General features: G+C 40.8%; 1 protein-coding gene across 1 annotated transcript in view; it reads left to right on the top strand.

Moving 5' to 3' along the window:
* The first annotated feature begins 13,409 nt into the window (after positions 1–13,409).
* LOC128649325 (zinc-regulated GTPase metalloprotein activator 1) overlaps positions 13,410–15,104 on the top strand; it is a 141,701-nt gene continuing 140,006 nt past the window's right edge. Inside the window, exon 1 of the mRNA XM_053702534.1 lies at positions 13,410–13,467. The gene's annotated coding sequence lies outside the window, so the exon portion shown is untranslated. The remainder of the gene's footprint in view (positions 13,468–15,104) is intronic.

Raw genomic sequence — 15,104 nt, 5'->3', positions numbered from 1 at the left:
CCTGTTTGTGAGAGTTCCTGTGTATTACCTGCTGCCTGATGTCCTTCCTGATCCCTGGCTTGTTCCTGACTCTGCTGTTTTCCTTGTTCCTGATTCCGGCTCGTCTGACTATTTGCTTTGGCTCCTGACTCGGCTCGTCTGAGTACCAGCTCTGGTTTTTGTTATTTGACTTGTGGACTTTTTATTATTTTTTGCTATTAATAAAGGTGTGATTATTTTTGCACTTCTCATCTCAGTCTGATTCCTGGCACCCTGACATTATGCAAAGGCCATGAATCCTGATGGTGCCAATAATCCACCTTTACCTGCCATCATTTCCAGAATGGATGTACAGGATCACCGCTTGGATCAATTTGCACTAGCCCTGCAAACCCTGCTGACTCGCACTGCACATTTGGACCAAAGTGTTCCGCAAGTTATGGCTGCTCCTGTTTCCGCTGCTGCACCTATGCCTACCAGGAGCATGTCCGGTTCTGCACCTCTACCTCAGCGATATGGAGGCGATCCTATTCAGTGCAGAGGGTTTTTGAACCAGGTGGGCATTTACTTTGAAATGTTACCTCAGGCGTTTCCCTCTGACAGAGCTAAGGTGGGATTTCTCATCTCGTTACTCTCTGACACAGCTCTTGCCTGGGCTAATCCCTTGTGGGGAGACTAATAAACCTGTGATTTCAAATTACCCTGAATTTGTGGCCTCCTTTCAAAGGGTATTTGATGTTCCGGCTCGCTCCTCCTCTGCTGCTAAACGACTCATGTCCATTCAGCAAGGTACAAGATCTGTTGCTCAGTATGCTATTGAGTTCCGTACGCTTGCTGCAGAGGTAGGTTGGAACAATGAAGCCCTTGTTGCTGCCTTCTTTCATGGGCTCTCTGATGCGATTAAAGACGAAGTTGCTGCCAGAGATTTACCAGAGGATCTCGAGGCATTGGTGTCTTTTTTTTTTATCCTAATTGACATCAGACTCAGAGAGAGGCCCTCTTTCAAGGAGCGCTTGCAGAAGCCTCCTGTTCCGTTGTCTCCTATATGTTCGTTCCCACCCATGCCTCCCTTTCCTCCCATGCCTCCTGGTCCCGAGTCACCAGGTACTGCTGAGCCAATGCAGTTGGGATTCACGTGTCTCTCCGCGGTGGAGAGGGCCTTTAGGAGGAGGGAGGAGCTCAGAGGGAGGGGCTCTGCCTCTATTGTGGGTTACAGGGCCACCCTTTTGAAGTCTTGTCCTACACGGCCGGGAAACGCTCACACCTAAGGTCCTGTTGGGGGCAGACCTTGGGTGGTTTATCCTCGTCCCCGGAACCGCTTAAGGAGAAACCTTTGGTCACGGTTGTCCTTTCCTGGGTGGACTCCTTCATAGTCACTCAGGCTCTTGTTGACTCCGGTGCTGCGGGCTATTTCATTGACAGTGCTTTTGTATCAAAGCACTCCATTCCTGTTTTGCCTCGGTCCGTTCTGCTTGCTATTGAGGCCATTGATGGCAGGCCCCGGCCCACACTCGTTACTCACGAAACTGCTTCGTTGTGCATGGCTGTTGGGGCTCTCCATCTTGAAACCCTCTAGTTCCAGGTGATAAACTCTCCACATTTTCCGGTTGTTCTGGGTTATCCCTGGCTCCCAAAGCACAATCCCAGTCTCGACTGGCCCAGGTCCGAAATTTTGTCGTGGTCCCCGCAATGTATTTCCACTTGTCTTCAGAAGCCAGTTAAAGTCTTGTGCACTTCTTCAGTATCTCAATTGCCAGAGGAGTACCGAGAGTTCCTAGACGTTTTTGACAAGGTGTGTGCCGGTACGTTGCCTCCTCGCCGGTCTTACGATTGTGTCATAGACTTGCAACCCGGAGCCATTACTCCTCAGGGCCGGGTGTACCCTCTGTCTGTTGCAGAGAATTGTGCTATGGAGGAGTATGTTGCTGATGCTCTTCCGAGGGGGATCATCTGCAAATTCTACTCTCCTGCAGGGGCTGGCTTCTTCTTTGTGAAGAAAAAGGGTGGTGAGTTAAGACCATGCATCGATTATAGGGGTCTTAATCGTCTTACCATTAAGAATGCTTACCCTATTCTGCTCATTATGGAACTCTTTGACCCCCTCAAGGGAACTACGGTCTTTACTAAACTTGATTTGAGAGGAGCGTACAATTTCGTTAGGATTAAGGAGGGCCACAAATGGAAAACAGCATTTAACACCAGGAGCGGGTATTATGAGTATCTTGTAATGCCCTTTGGCCTATGTAATGCTCCTGCTGTTTTTCAGGAATTTATTAATGATGTCCTACGAGATATGTTGCAACAGTGTGTTGTGGTGTACTTAGACGACATCCTCATACACTCACCCACACTTGAGGCTCATCGTTCTGATGTTACACGGGTTCTTCAGACTCAAGTAACCTTCCTAGGTTATGTTATCTCCATTGCAGGGTTCTCCATGGATCCTGACAAGTTATCTGCAGTTCTGCAGTGGCCTCGCCCAGTTGGTCTTCAGTCTATTCAACGTTTTTTGGGGTTCGCCAATTACTATAGAAAGTTTATTAAAAACTTTTCTTCCTTGGTCAAACCTATCACAGACATGACCCGTAAAGAGAATGATCCACTCCATTGGTTACCTACTGCCATTAAGGCCTTTGATAGTCTTAAGACTGCCTTTGCTGCCGCTCCAGTTCTGGCTCATCCTAACCCTGTCCTGCCTTTCTTTCTTGAGGTTGATGCGTCCGAGACTGGAGTAGGTGCCCTCTTGTCTCAACGTCCTATGCCTGACGGTTCCTTGCATCCGTGCCCTCTTGTCTCAACGTCCTATGCCTGACGGTTCCTTGCATCCGTGTGGTTTCTTCTCTAAGAAATTGTCTCCAGCGGAGTGCAATTATGAAATTGGCGACAGGGAATTACTGGCCATAATTTTGGCACTCAAGGAATGGAGGCATCTTCTCGAGGGTACTAGCGTGCTAGTGCTCATTCTTACTGACCACAAGAATTTAACTTATCCATCTGAAGCAAAACGTTTGTCGCCCCGACAGGCCAGATGGGCGCTATTTTCGTCTCGGTTTAATTATGTGGTTTCCTACCTTCCTGGTAGTAAGAATGTTAGGGCTGATGCCCTCTCTCGACAATTTTCGCCTCTGTCCAAGGAGGAGTCTGTACCTACTCCTGTTATACCTTCTGACCATATTTTGGCTACCATACGTACTAATTTGACTTCTCCCTTGGGGGAGTAGATCCTGGCTGCACTAACCAATACACCTCCTGAGAAACCTAGTGGTAAGTGTTTTGTTCCTGAGAATCTTCGAACTAAACTTTTGCACACTTACCACTATCCTAAAGCCGCAGGTCACCCAGGCAAGAACCAAATGATTTGGTCTGTCACTCGACAATTCTGGTGGCCAGGTCTTCGTTCTGATGTTGCTGCGTATGTTGCCACCTGCTCAATTTTTGCACAGACTAAGACTCCTCAACGTCTTCCTGTGGGTCTTCTTCAACCTATTGCTAATGGTGAGCGTCCTTGGACACATTTTTCCATGGACTTCATTGTCGAGCTCCCTGTTTCCAATGGCAATACTGTTATCCTTATGGTGGTTGACCGTTTTTCTAAAATGTCACATTGCATTCCCTTGATGAAGCTGTCTACCGCTCAGGAGCTTGCTTCAATTTTTGCCCGGGAGGTCTTCCGTTTACATGGGTTACCCAAAGAGATAGTGTCGGACCGGGGTAGCCAGTTTGTCTCCAAATTTTGGCATTCCTTTTGTGCTCAAATGGGGATCCAGCTTTCCTTCTCCTCTGCATAACACCCTCAATCCAATGGGGTTGCGGAACGGTCTAATCAAGCTCTGGAACAGTTCCTCCATTGCTATGTCTCAGATCACCACAATAATTGGTCTGAACTGTTACCTTGGGCAGAGTTTGCTTGTAATAGTGCTATTAATGCTTCCTCCAAGTTATCCCCGTTCATGGCGAATTATGAGTTTCAACCATCCTTGTTGCCCGATTCATTCATGTCTGAGGTATTCCGGCTTTGGAGGAGCATCTCCGGCAACTCCGCTCCACGTGGGTGCAGATTCAGGATTGCCTTCATCGTTCTCTGCAGCGCCAAAAGTTCCAGGCTGATCGTAGGCGTCTGCCCGCACCTTCCTACCAGGTTGGTGAGAGAGTTTGAATGTCGTCCCGCAACTTGAACCTTCTTGTGCCTTCCAATAAATTGGCTCCCCGTTATGTTGGTCCTTTTCGAATACTCTGACGGGTTAATCCTGTGGCCTCTTGACCTTCCTCCTGCTATGCGCATCTCCAATGTTTTTCATGTCTCCCTCTTGAAACCATTGGTTTGTAATCAGTTTACCACTGTGTTGCCTCGTCCCCATCCTATCTTTGTTGACAACCATGAGGAGTATGAGGTCAGCAGCATTATTGACTCTCGTATGTCCAGGGGCCGTGTACAGTATTTGGTTCACTGGAGGGGCTACAGTCCAGAGTAGCGTTCGAGGGTTCCCTCCTCTGATGTTCATGCTCCCGCCCTCCTCCCTGCCTTCCATGCCAGTTTCCCCAATAAGCCTTTTGTCCTCCCGTGGGGGAGGTGTCATTGAGGGGAGGGTACTGTCAGGGTTTTTTCCCTGTTGTTTGCCATGTGCTGCTGGCAGCCATTTTACTTACCTCTCTTGCTGACTTGGTGCATTGTGGGGGATGCTGCTCATTTCCTGCACTTCCTTTTATGGCCAGACTGGTGTGCATCATTCGTGTGAGACAGGATGCAGTCTCAGAATTGTGATGTCATTACTTATTATTTAAAGGACCTCTGTTCAGTATGCTTTGCCTTTGCGTTGTCTCAGACCTGTTTGTGAGAGTTCCTGTGTATTACCTGGCTGCCTGACGTCCTTCCTGGTTCCTGATCCCTGGCTTGTTCCTGACTCTTGTTCCAGATTCCGGCTCGTCTCACTATTCGCTTTGGCTCCTGACTCGCTCGTCTGACTACCAGCTCTGGTTTTGACTGCTGGCCTGTTATTTGACTTGTGGACTTTTTATTATTTTTTCCTATTAATAAAGGTGTGATTATTTTTGCACTTCTCGTCTCAGTCTGATTCCTGGCACCCTGACAGGGAGATTAAAGCCTTTATGTGCAGAGCTAAAAAGAAAAACAATGAAAGGAACACACAACGAATGAACCAGGTGATCAATGCTTATAATAGGTATTTAAGGGACCCAGACAAGTAAAACTGGGACAATTATAAACTAGTAAAAAAAGAAAGAGCAGTCTTCCTTCAGCAAAAATCTGCAGCAGAGATGCTGAGATCAAATGCTCGAATGTACAGGTTTGGAGGTAAATCTGGCAAAATGTTAACATTACTAACCAAACAAGACAGAGGGACAATATTAAAGAAGCTCTGAGAGTCAAAGATAAAAGGTTAACTAAAAATCAAGAAATTACTACAGAATTTACTAATTTTTTTAAGAATGTATATAGAGATGAAAAGATTAACATAGACAAACAAATTAGAATTTTTAAACTGCCGCAGGTATCCCAGAAAAATCTTTCTTCCTTAAATAGACCAATCGAAGATAATGAAATTATTCAAGCTATAAAGATGCTAGCTCTTAATAAAGCAGCGGGTCCTGACTGTCTACCTGCAGAATATTACACACTTTTGACTGAATATATCACTTACCCATTGAAGGAGTTATTCAATGATTATTATATTCAAGGAATAAGTATGTCTAAGAATTTCAATAATTCACTTATTTCCTTAATTTTAAAGAAAGGGAAAGAGCCAAAAAACAGGGATTCTTACAAACCGATATCTCTCCTGAATACTGACTATAAGTTCATGGCCAGTTTTATAGCCAACAGATTAAAGTTAATTTTGGAAGGGCTGATCCATCGAGACCAAACAGGTTTTATGAAGGGAAGAACATCTTACACTAATATTAGGAAAGTACTATTAACAACGGATTATTATTGGTACAGGGTTAAAGATATAATAGAGGATGAAATTAATAGAGCTATTATCTCAGTGGATGCGGAAAAATCCTTCGATTCAGTAGATAGAGATAATTTGTTTGGAACTCTGAAGCAATTCGGTTTTGAAGGCTCTTTCATTACCTATGTAAATTTGTTATATAATAAACCATTTTCCTCCCTTTATAATTAATGGGACAATATTGGATAGCTTTTGCCTTTTTAGGGGGACAAGACAGGGCTGTCCGATATCGCCTCAACTTTTTTATTTAATTATAGAACCCCCTTGCAGTCAGTTTAAGGGAGAAAATTAGTGGATTTCCACTAGGTACTAATGAAGCTAAAATTGCCCTATATGCAGATGACTTACTGGTTTTTATTAGCAATCTTAAAGAAAACTTAGGGAAATTGTTTGACATTATTAGGGTGTTTAGTTCCTTTTCTGGATACAAGATTATTAAGGAAAAATCTGAAATTCTGTGGATTAATAAAAACAAATTTTCTTCTACTAACCTACTATTCAAGGTGGCGAATAATTATATAAAATATTTAGGGTTAAAGATTAGTGTTTTACCAGAGAATTGGTATGATCTTAATTATAACGATCTAGTCGTAAAAATTCAGAGAGATTTAAAGAAATGGAAGTATCTCCCTCTGTCGCTTTTTGGAAAAGTTAATATTGTTAATGTCACTCTGTGCCTGTAAGAATATGTAGAGATGGTGTGCTTTACTTAGAGGAATTATTTAATAAACCACACAGTCTCACAAAATGTCGGGGATGATTTTACATTAACCCCTGTTCTGATCCTAGACTGAGGGCCCAATGTAGGGTTAAGCAGAAAGGTATCACACAGGGAAAGCAATTATTATTTAAGTATGGTAGCAAACAGCAGGATTATGCAGTAATACAGTCTGTGTCAAATGAATAAACCGATCATTGTATAAATAGGTATATATAATGCAATCCAGCTGACTCCTCAAAACAGTGTGCTTTGGATAACTATATGCAGCAGTTCTCTTAAAGCAGCCTTGCTGTGACCGCAGTACTGTGGCGATAACACAGAGGAATTAGTTCTACTTCAAAAGTAACAGTTTCTGTAAATAACAGGCAGCACTGAAGTAGTTAGGTTCAGTTCCTGATAGCGGACTGATCTTTCCGTGAGAGCTCTGTCAATACTGAGGCGGGAAGCGGCTTGTCTTACCGATACCGGAAGTATGATGGAGTGAGAGGAGGCGGGGTTCCTTCCTGGGTTCCGTGTGAGGGTTCTCACAGATATCGGTATAGAGTGGATAAACTGCAGGTAGGATCCTTGAGTGTTGCGAGGCAATAAGCAGAGGTCCAGCAGGATAACACAAGGAGCAGTTTCAATATCCAGAGTTTGGAGTTTGCAGCCTGTAACGAGACACCGCTGACAGGATGAAATGCAGGCTGAGAGGTAGAGCTTGTGCTCCGGCTGTAGTAACAACCAGGTACAAGATCAAATTACTGAGCACAGGATATTGATAGGTGTTGGCTTATAAAGGGAATTTAAAGGGCGTGGCGTCCGGATGCGTGCAGCGCTGATGTCATCGCCGCACGCTCCTCTCTCTCAGAAGCCGGTGTCTTAAAATAAAATGTCTACCATAGGAATTTGTATACTACGTCACTTCTGGTGACGTATAGTCAGCTGGTGGAGGTTTGTAGCGCTCACTGCACATGCGCTAGAGGCACAAACTCCTTACAACAGCTGATGAGAATTCGATCAATTATGTGACACGCGCACGTTACTAATCATTGAACATTGGTGGAGTTATGTGTCTGCCTGTCAGGGGAGTGGATGCAGGATATGATGTTGAGCATAATGACACTACGAGTGTATAGTAAAACAACAGCATTGTAAACTATGCATTTGTATTGTAGACGTTTTAATTTAAGACACCGGAGCTCTATTTTATGCTTTGATCTCTGTAATGTGCGTCTGTACAGAACCTGGGTATGGATTGGGATGGGTGTGAGAGAGAGGCCGAATCAGTGATATTAATGTTTTCCAGCGCTTGTCGATTTCCAGCTGTCTGTTAAGAGTCCAGCCCTTTAGGGAGAAGGAGAAGTCCGGTGTCTTAAATTAAAACGTCTACAATACAAATGCATAGTTTACAATGCTGTTGTTTTACTATACACTCGTAGTGTCATTATGCTCAACATCATATCCTGCATCCACTCCCCTGACAGGCAGACACATAACTCCATCAATGTACCCAGACTCCCTTAACCAAACATGGAATAGCTACTCAATGTTCAGCTATTACCCTAGCTGGTTCAATGATTAGTAACGTGCGCGTGCCACATAATTGATCGTATTCTAATCAGCTTTGTAAGGAGTTTGTGCCTCTAGCGCAGGCGCAGTGAGCGCCACAAACCTCCACCAGCTGACAAACGTCACCGGAAGTGACGAGGTATACACATTCCTACGGAGTAGACGGATTCCTTTAGAACACCGGAAGCCGGTGTTCTGTGAAGGGACCGAATTTTGTAAAACAGCAAACCATGTCACTTCCTGTGACGTTTCATCAGCTGTTGCTCTCAGTTTGAGCCTAATACGCATGCGTGGCAGATTCTTCACATTCCTGGGCGCATACACAACGGTAAAACTCTATACAATTGTGAAATTCTGAAACCACTGTATAGCGCATGCGTGGCCTTTTCTATCACAAATGGGGGTGTTTTATTGAACGATGTTTATTGAACACTGTATGCGCATTATGCTGTGAAACAGAAATACATGTATAGTTATTTATAAATATTTATTTATATATAAGTTAAAAAGCATACAAACATTCAAAGCACTTGACTTTATGTTTAATTTTAGTTCAGTGTCCCTTTAAATATTTTAGTACACTTGTTGGAAGCTTAAAGGGACACAAACCAAATTTTTTTCTTTCGTGATTCAGATAGAGCATGCAATTTTAAACAACTTTCTAATTTACTCCTATTATCAAATTTTCTTCATTCTCTTGGTATATTTATTTGAAAAGCAAGTGTGTAAGTTTAGATGCCGTATATAGAGAGAGAGTGGTGTGTGCTCACATCACACCACGCCCTTAGGGGGCGCTTCCTCAGTTTCAAAAGTGTATGTGATGTAAGTAGGTACTTAAGAAATCTCAATAATGAATAATCATGCAATGGTATAAGCTATACACTATAGCAAATGATAGTGTCAACAAATATAAAACTATAGTAAAATCCTAAGTACCATAAAATGAGATAAAATAAAAACAATAATGATAACAACAATAATAATAACAATAATAATAATAAAAAATATATATAAAAAAATGAAATCAAAAGAAAAATGTAAATGTCTATAAATCCAGGGTGATAAAAAATTCCGGACGTTGAGGCAGCACTCTGTCAAAGGATGGCTATCCTGTTGTTTGGAATCTAGAAGAGAGTAAAAAACAGAGGCGCCACCATGGCCTAATATCGCCAATACAGATAAAAATAGCAGCACAAGAGAATGCGAATACTCACAAACATAAACCACCCAACTGGTGCTAATGGAGCGGGCTGAAACTTCACAGTGGTCCAGCACACTGTATCCTTGGCGCAGAGACAGTCAGATATCCTCTGAAAATCCAGTATTCATGTGCCTATGGGTGTAAGAGAAAGCAAACCAACATGGCCCAATATCATCTGCACGAGGAGAAAATAAACCTAAATGCTTGCACTTACAAGATGGTAGGCACCTGTAGGTGCAATCTCAGCAAACTGGAACCAAATCGTCGCCCAGTAGACTAATGCAAAGACAATCCTCAGCAGGGACCAGGAACAGTAAAGTAATTATCACAGGAGTTGATAAACCACACAGTAGCAAGTGTATAAAAATATAAAAAATCGTTATTAACACAGCGACGCGTTTCTCAGCCTACTCAGGGCTTTTTCATCAGGCTATAACAAACATTGTGATACACTTGCTATTTAACAGAGATCTAAAAACAGAAAACTATTGTGATTGGATAATCAATTAACACACAGCACCTGTCTCTAATTACCTTTGTGTGGTTGTTTTGGTAACCATTGTAAACACATGTGGGTAAGATAGTGTTTATGCATATCATACCTCCTTCCAATATAAAATATATCAAACAAACAGTGAGAATGGCATAATACATGCACTAAGAATAACCCTCTTATACTTTATCCATCTCAATTGAAAGTAATTAGTCAAACATAAAACGATTAAAAAAAACAATTCATAGAACCATTACTGACATCTGAAGATAAAAAAGTACATCTGTTATACCATCCATACATCCTTGCAATTAAAACAACCTTATTTTGCAATATGTTATGAATCTAAAGCTCGTTACATTAATATGGACAGCTGCTAGAGCTAACAAAATAATATCCAGTGTGAAATAACCCATTAATGCTAACTTACGATTTGTTAGAGAGATCATGTGAAGATCTTTGTCAAACCTTCCTTGACTGGTTTGTTTGGGATTTATAAAGGATCACTGTTAGTTCTGAAATCAAGGCTATAACCGAATGAGCGTGAGAATACTTTTAAAGAGAATACTGTGTTGGACAATTAAGTTTAGATGCCGGCCCATTTTTGGTGAACAACCTGGGTTGTCCTTGCTGATTGGACAGCACCAATAAACAAATGCTGTCCATGGTTCTGAACCAAACATTTGCTGGCTCCTTAGCTTAGATGCCTTATTTTTCAAATAAAGATAGCAAGAGAACGAAGAAAAATGAATAGAAGTAATTTAGAAAGTTGTTTAAAATTGCATGCTCCATCTGAATCATGAAAACAAAAATTTTAGTTCAGTGTCCCTTTAAATATTTTAGTATACAAACTTTAATTACGAGCAGTAAATAATGTAGTATTTGTGTTTTTATTTTATTAAAATCAGTGGGGGCTTTTTGGTTACTGATGCATGTTCTATAACGTCCCAATAACTAAAGGCATTCCTTAAAGAAACACTTTTCCGGATTTGGGCCACATTGGATCATGGTACTTGGAGTTTCAGGGAGATTGCATTCCATTTGCTGGCACCAGGGAGCCGCTATTATAATCAGGGAGACTCCCTGAACTTCAGGGAGAGTTGGGATGTCTGTGAGTTAGGGACAGTTTAACCCCTTAACGACCAAGGACGTGCCAGGCATGTCCTACAAAATCCGGTTGTTAATGACCAAGGACTTGCCTGGTACGTCCTCAGCGGTTTCAAGTGCTGGAAGCGATCGTGATTGCTTCCAGTCACTTTCAAGGTATTGCAGTGATGTCTTGAAATGTGGCCCTCTCTGCATCGGACAGTGATGGTGCCGATCGTTGGTGGCGTGGGAGGGATAGGAGGGAGGCGGGTGGGCAGCCTATCGCTGGTGGACTTCTGGTTAGCGGGGCTGATGGGTCCGGGAGCGCACGTGGGGGGGGGCGGAAGCGGGTGGGACCGCTACGCTATGGTACACATTTAGTGAAAGGGAAGGAGGGAGAGGGGGGTATATACGTATTGAGAAAGGGATCTGAACGGGGGGAAGCTAAACTACAGAATTTTATTTTTTTTTTAGTTTTTTTTTATAAAAAAGCAATTTTTTTTAGCAAACTGGGTACCGGCAGACAGCTGCCAGTACCCAAGATGGCAGCAAGTAGGTAGAGGGGGGAGGGTTAGAGAGTTGTTTGGGGGGATCAGGGAGGTTGGGGCAAAGGGGGGATCCAACACTGCAGAATATATATATATAATATATATATATATATATATATATATAACCCTTTTATTTTAGTACTAGCAGACTTTCTGCCAGTACTTAAAATGGCGGTAAATTGTGAGGTGGGGGAGGGAAGAGAGCTGTTTGAGAGGGATCAGGGAGGGATCAGGGGTGGGACGTGTCAGGTGGGAGGCTGATCTCTACAGTAAAACTAAAATGTGTGCCACAATTGCAAAAGCTGTTTGTAAATAATTTCAGTGAGAAACCTAAAGTTAGTGAAAAAGTAAACTTTTTTTTTTATTTGATCGCATTTGATGATGAAATGGTGGCATGAAATATACCAAAATGGGCCTAGATCAATACTTTGGTTTGTCTACTAAAAAAATATATATACATGTGAAGGGTTATTCAGAGATTCCAGACAGATATCAGTGTTACAATGTAACTATCGATAATTTTGAAAAAAAAATTATTGGTTTGTAAATAGCAAAGTTATACTTGTACTTATTGCCCTATAACTTGCAAAAAAAAAAGCAAACAACATGTAAACATTGGCTATTTCTAAACTCAGGACAAAATTTATAAACAATTTAGCATGAGTGTTTTTTGGTGGTTGTAGATGTGTAACAGATTTTGGGGGCAAACAGAAAAAGTGTGTTTTTTTCAAATTTTACATCATATTTTAAAAATTTTTTTATAGTAAATTATATGATATGATGAAAACAATAGTATCTTTAGAAAGTCCATTTAATGGCGAGAAAAACGGTATATAATATGTGTGGGTACAGTAAATTAGTAAGAGGAAAATTACAGCTAAACACAAACACAGCAGAAATGTAAAAACAGCCCTGAAAATTTAAAAATGGTCTGGTCACTAAGGGGTTAAATGAGTCAGTAGAGTGTGTAATCAATGACTGTATGGAATTTAGTAGTTTGCACTTCCCCTTTCAACAGGAGCTGTAAATCCTACAATTTTCAGAATTTCTGTTAGATACTAATTTAAAAGGACACTAAACCCAAAATAATTATGTCATGATTCAGATGGAGAATACAATTTTAAACAACATTCCAATTTACTTATATTATCTAATTTGCTTCATTCTTTAGATATCATTTGTTGAAGAAATAGCAATGCACATAGATGAGCCAATCACGAGGTATCATGTGTAGCCACCAATCAGCAGCTACTGAGCCTATATATATATATATGCTTTTCAACAAATGATATCAAGAGAATGAAGCAAATTAGATAATAGTTTTAAATTAGAAAGTTGATTAAGATAGCATACTCTTTCTAAATCATGAAATAGAAAATGTGGGTTTCATGTCCCTTCAAATAAATAGACAAGTATACAATGCTCTGTTGTAAGGTATTTAATTAGCATGTAAGAAATGTGTGATTTAATTTGTATTACTTAAAAAATAAGTAGTACCCCATAATAAAAATATTATTGAAACATATAATCTACCAGATCCTCTCCTGTAATTTAAACCAGGGTGTAAATGATTTGTATAGCTATCATAACCCAACAGCACTTATTTATTTTACCAGATATGCAAATTACTGAAATATTTTTATTTATATATTTTAGCTCTTCAAGTCCATATTATTATACCAAAATAATTTCTTCTAATTTGTCAAGAGACAACCTTCAGTGAATGTGGGATTAGTTTCTGAATAGAAAAATCATAAACCCTCTGTGCATGCAGCAAAAGGATTTTTGTTCAGAATCAGTAGAATTGTGCAGGGCAGGCAGCAGCCTGTGTTGTCGGGGGGAAGTACATTAGTGTAACACAGGAAGAAGCTGTGTTGCAGAAATACACATGGGCTGTGGAGCTGTTGTCTTTGGGTGATGTATGTAAAGAGAGGGGCGAATAGGGCAGAAAGTTTAGCTTTGTATCCTATTTGCAATAATTTGTATAAATCTTGATTGTATGCAGATTGCAGGGGAAGTTAAAAAGCACATTACTTATACGTCTTTAATTAAAGCCATAGAATAATAAAAAAAAAAGATGTCATATTTAAAGCATGAATTGCAATAGTGTAGCTGACTCTCAGTCTGGCATTTGAGTGTATGAGGTATACTCCCATAACATTTATTAATTAGGGACAGGAGAAAAAAAAAAGGTTTTAGCATTTGCATTTCTCTGTAAAGAAACAGGCACTACACTCCTTTGTGTTTGGAGTGGGGACAATAGAGGGCAAATGACCCCCCTCATCTGTTGCACCTTATATCTAAACATAGCACCCGACGCACCTGAGTCACTCATTTGATGCTAATGAATCAGCATTTTTAAAATAATGAGCAGCTTACTACCTGCACAACAAGCAACTCTCACCTGTTTTAAATGTAACAAATATTATGTTCAGACCTTTTTATTTATTTATTCTTGCCCATGACAAAAATGTATCCACACACCTATGACTACACCTACAGTGTCCAACTGTGCTCATAGTACACAAGTCGTCTGTTCCAACGCAAAGTGAAACAATAAGTGTGGTTTACACAATCACAGTGTTATTTGGAGCATCCTTAGATATACTCACTTGTGATGTTCCTGAAACATGCTGAACAGACAGGCACATGCATGGCGCACCCCCCCAGCACATTTTGCATTAGAATGTTCTTTTAATTTTATTGTAGAAAACATTGATGATAACGATGAGTATATATTATTTATAAAGCACCAACATATTATTTGTGATCTTGCATGCTAAAAAGCCGACTTTGTATTCAAGATATTGCCATGTTCCATTTGTTGATTTCGATCAAATTTTCTATCTATCTTGTTTAGTGTTTATTTTTCTTTCATGTAATTGGCAAGAGTCCATGAGCTAGTGACGTATGGGATATACAATCCTACCAGGAGGGGCAAAGTTTCCCAAACCTCAAAATGCCTATAAATACACCCCTCACCACACCCACAATTCAGTTTTACAAACTTTGCCTCCTATGGAGATGGTGAAGTAAGATTGTGCTAAGATTTCTACGTTGATATGCGCTTCTAGGCATTTTGAAGCCCGATTCCTCTCAGAGTACAGCGAATGTCAGAGGGACGTGGAGAGTATCACCTATTGGATGCAATGATTTTCCTAACGGGGGTCTTTTTTATAGGTTCTCTGTTATTGGTCGTAGAGATTCATCTCCTACCTCCCTTTTCAGATCGACGGTATACTCTCATATACCATTACCTCTACTAATATCTGTTTTAGTACTGGTTTGGCTATCTGCTATATGTGGATGGGTGTCTTTTGGTAAGTATGTTTTTATTACTTTAGACACCTCAGCTATGGTTTGGCACTTTATGCATTTATATAAAGTTCTAAATATATGTATTGTACTTATATTTGCCATGAGTCAGGTTCATGTATTTCCTTTTGCAGATTGTCAGTTTCATATTTGGGAAAGTTAATTTTGAGAAATATTTTCTTACCTGGGGTTTAGTCTTTTTTTTCAATTGACTACTTGTTCAAATTGCGGGCTGTCTTAG

This window comes from Bombina bombina, chromosome 2 (genome assembly GCF_027579735.1).
Source record: "Bombina bombina isolate aBomBom1 chromosome 2, aBomBom1.pri, whole genome shotgun sequence".
NCBI classification, from domain to species: Eukaryota; Metazoa; Chordata; class Amphibia; order Anura; family Bombinatoridae; genus Bombina; species Bombina bombina.
This window is presented reverse-complemented; position numbering and strand designations above follow the sequence as displayed.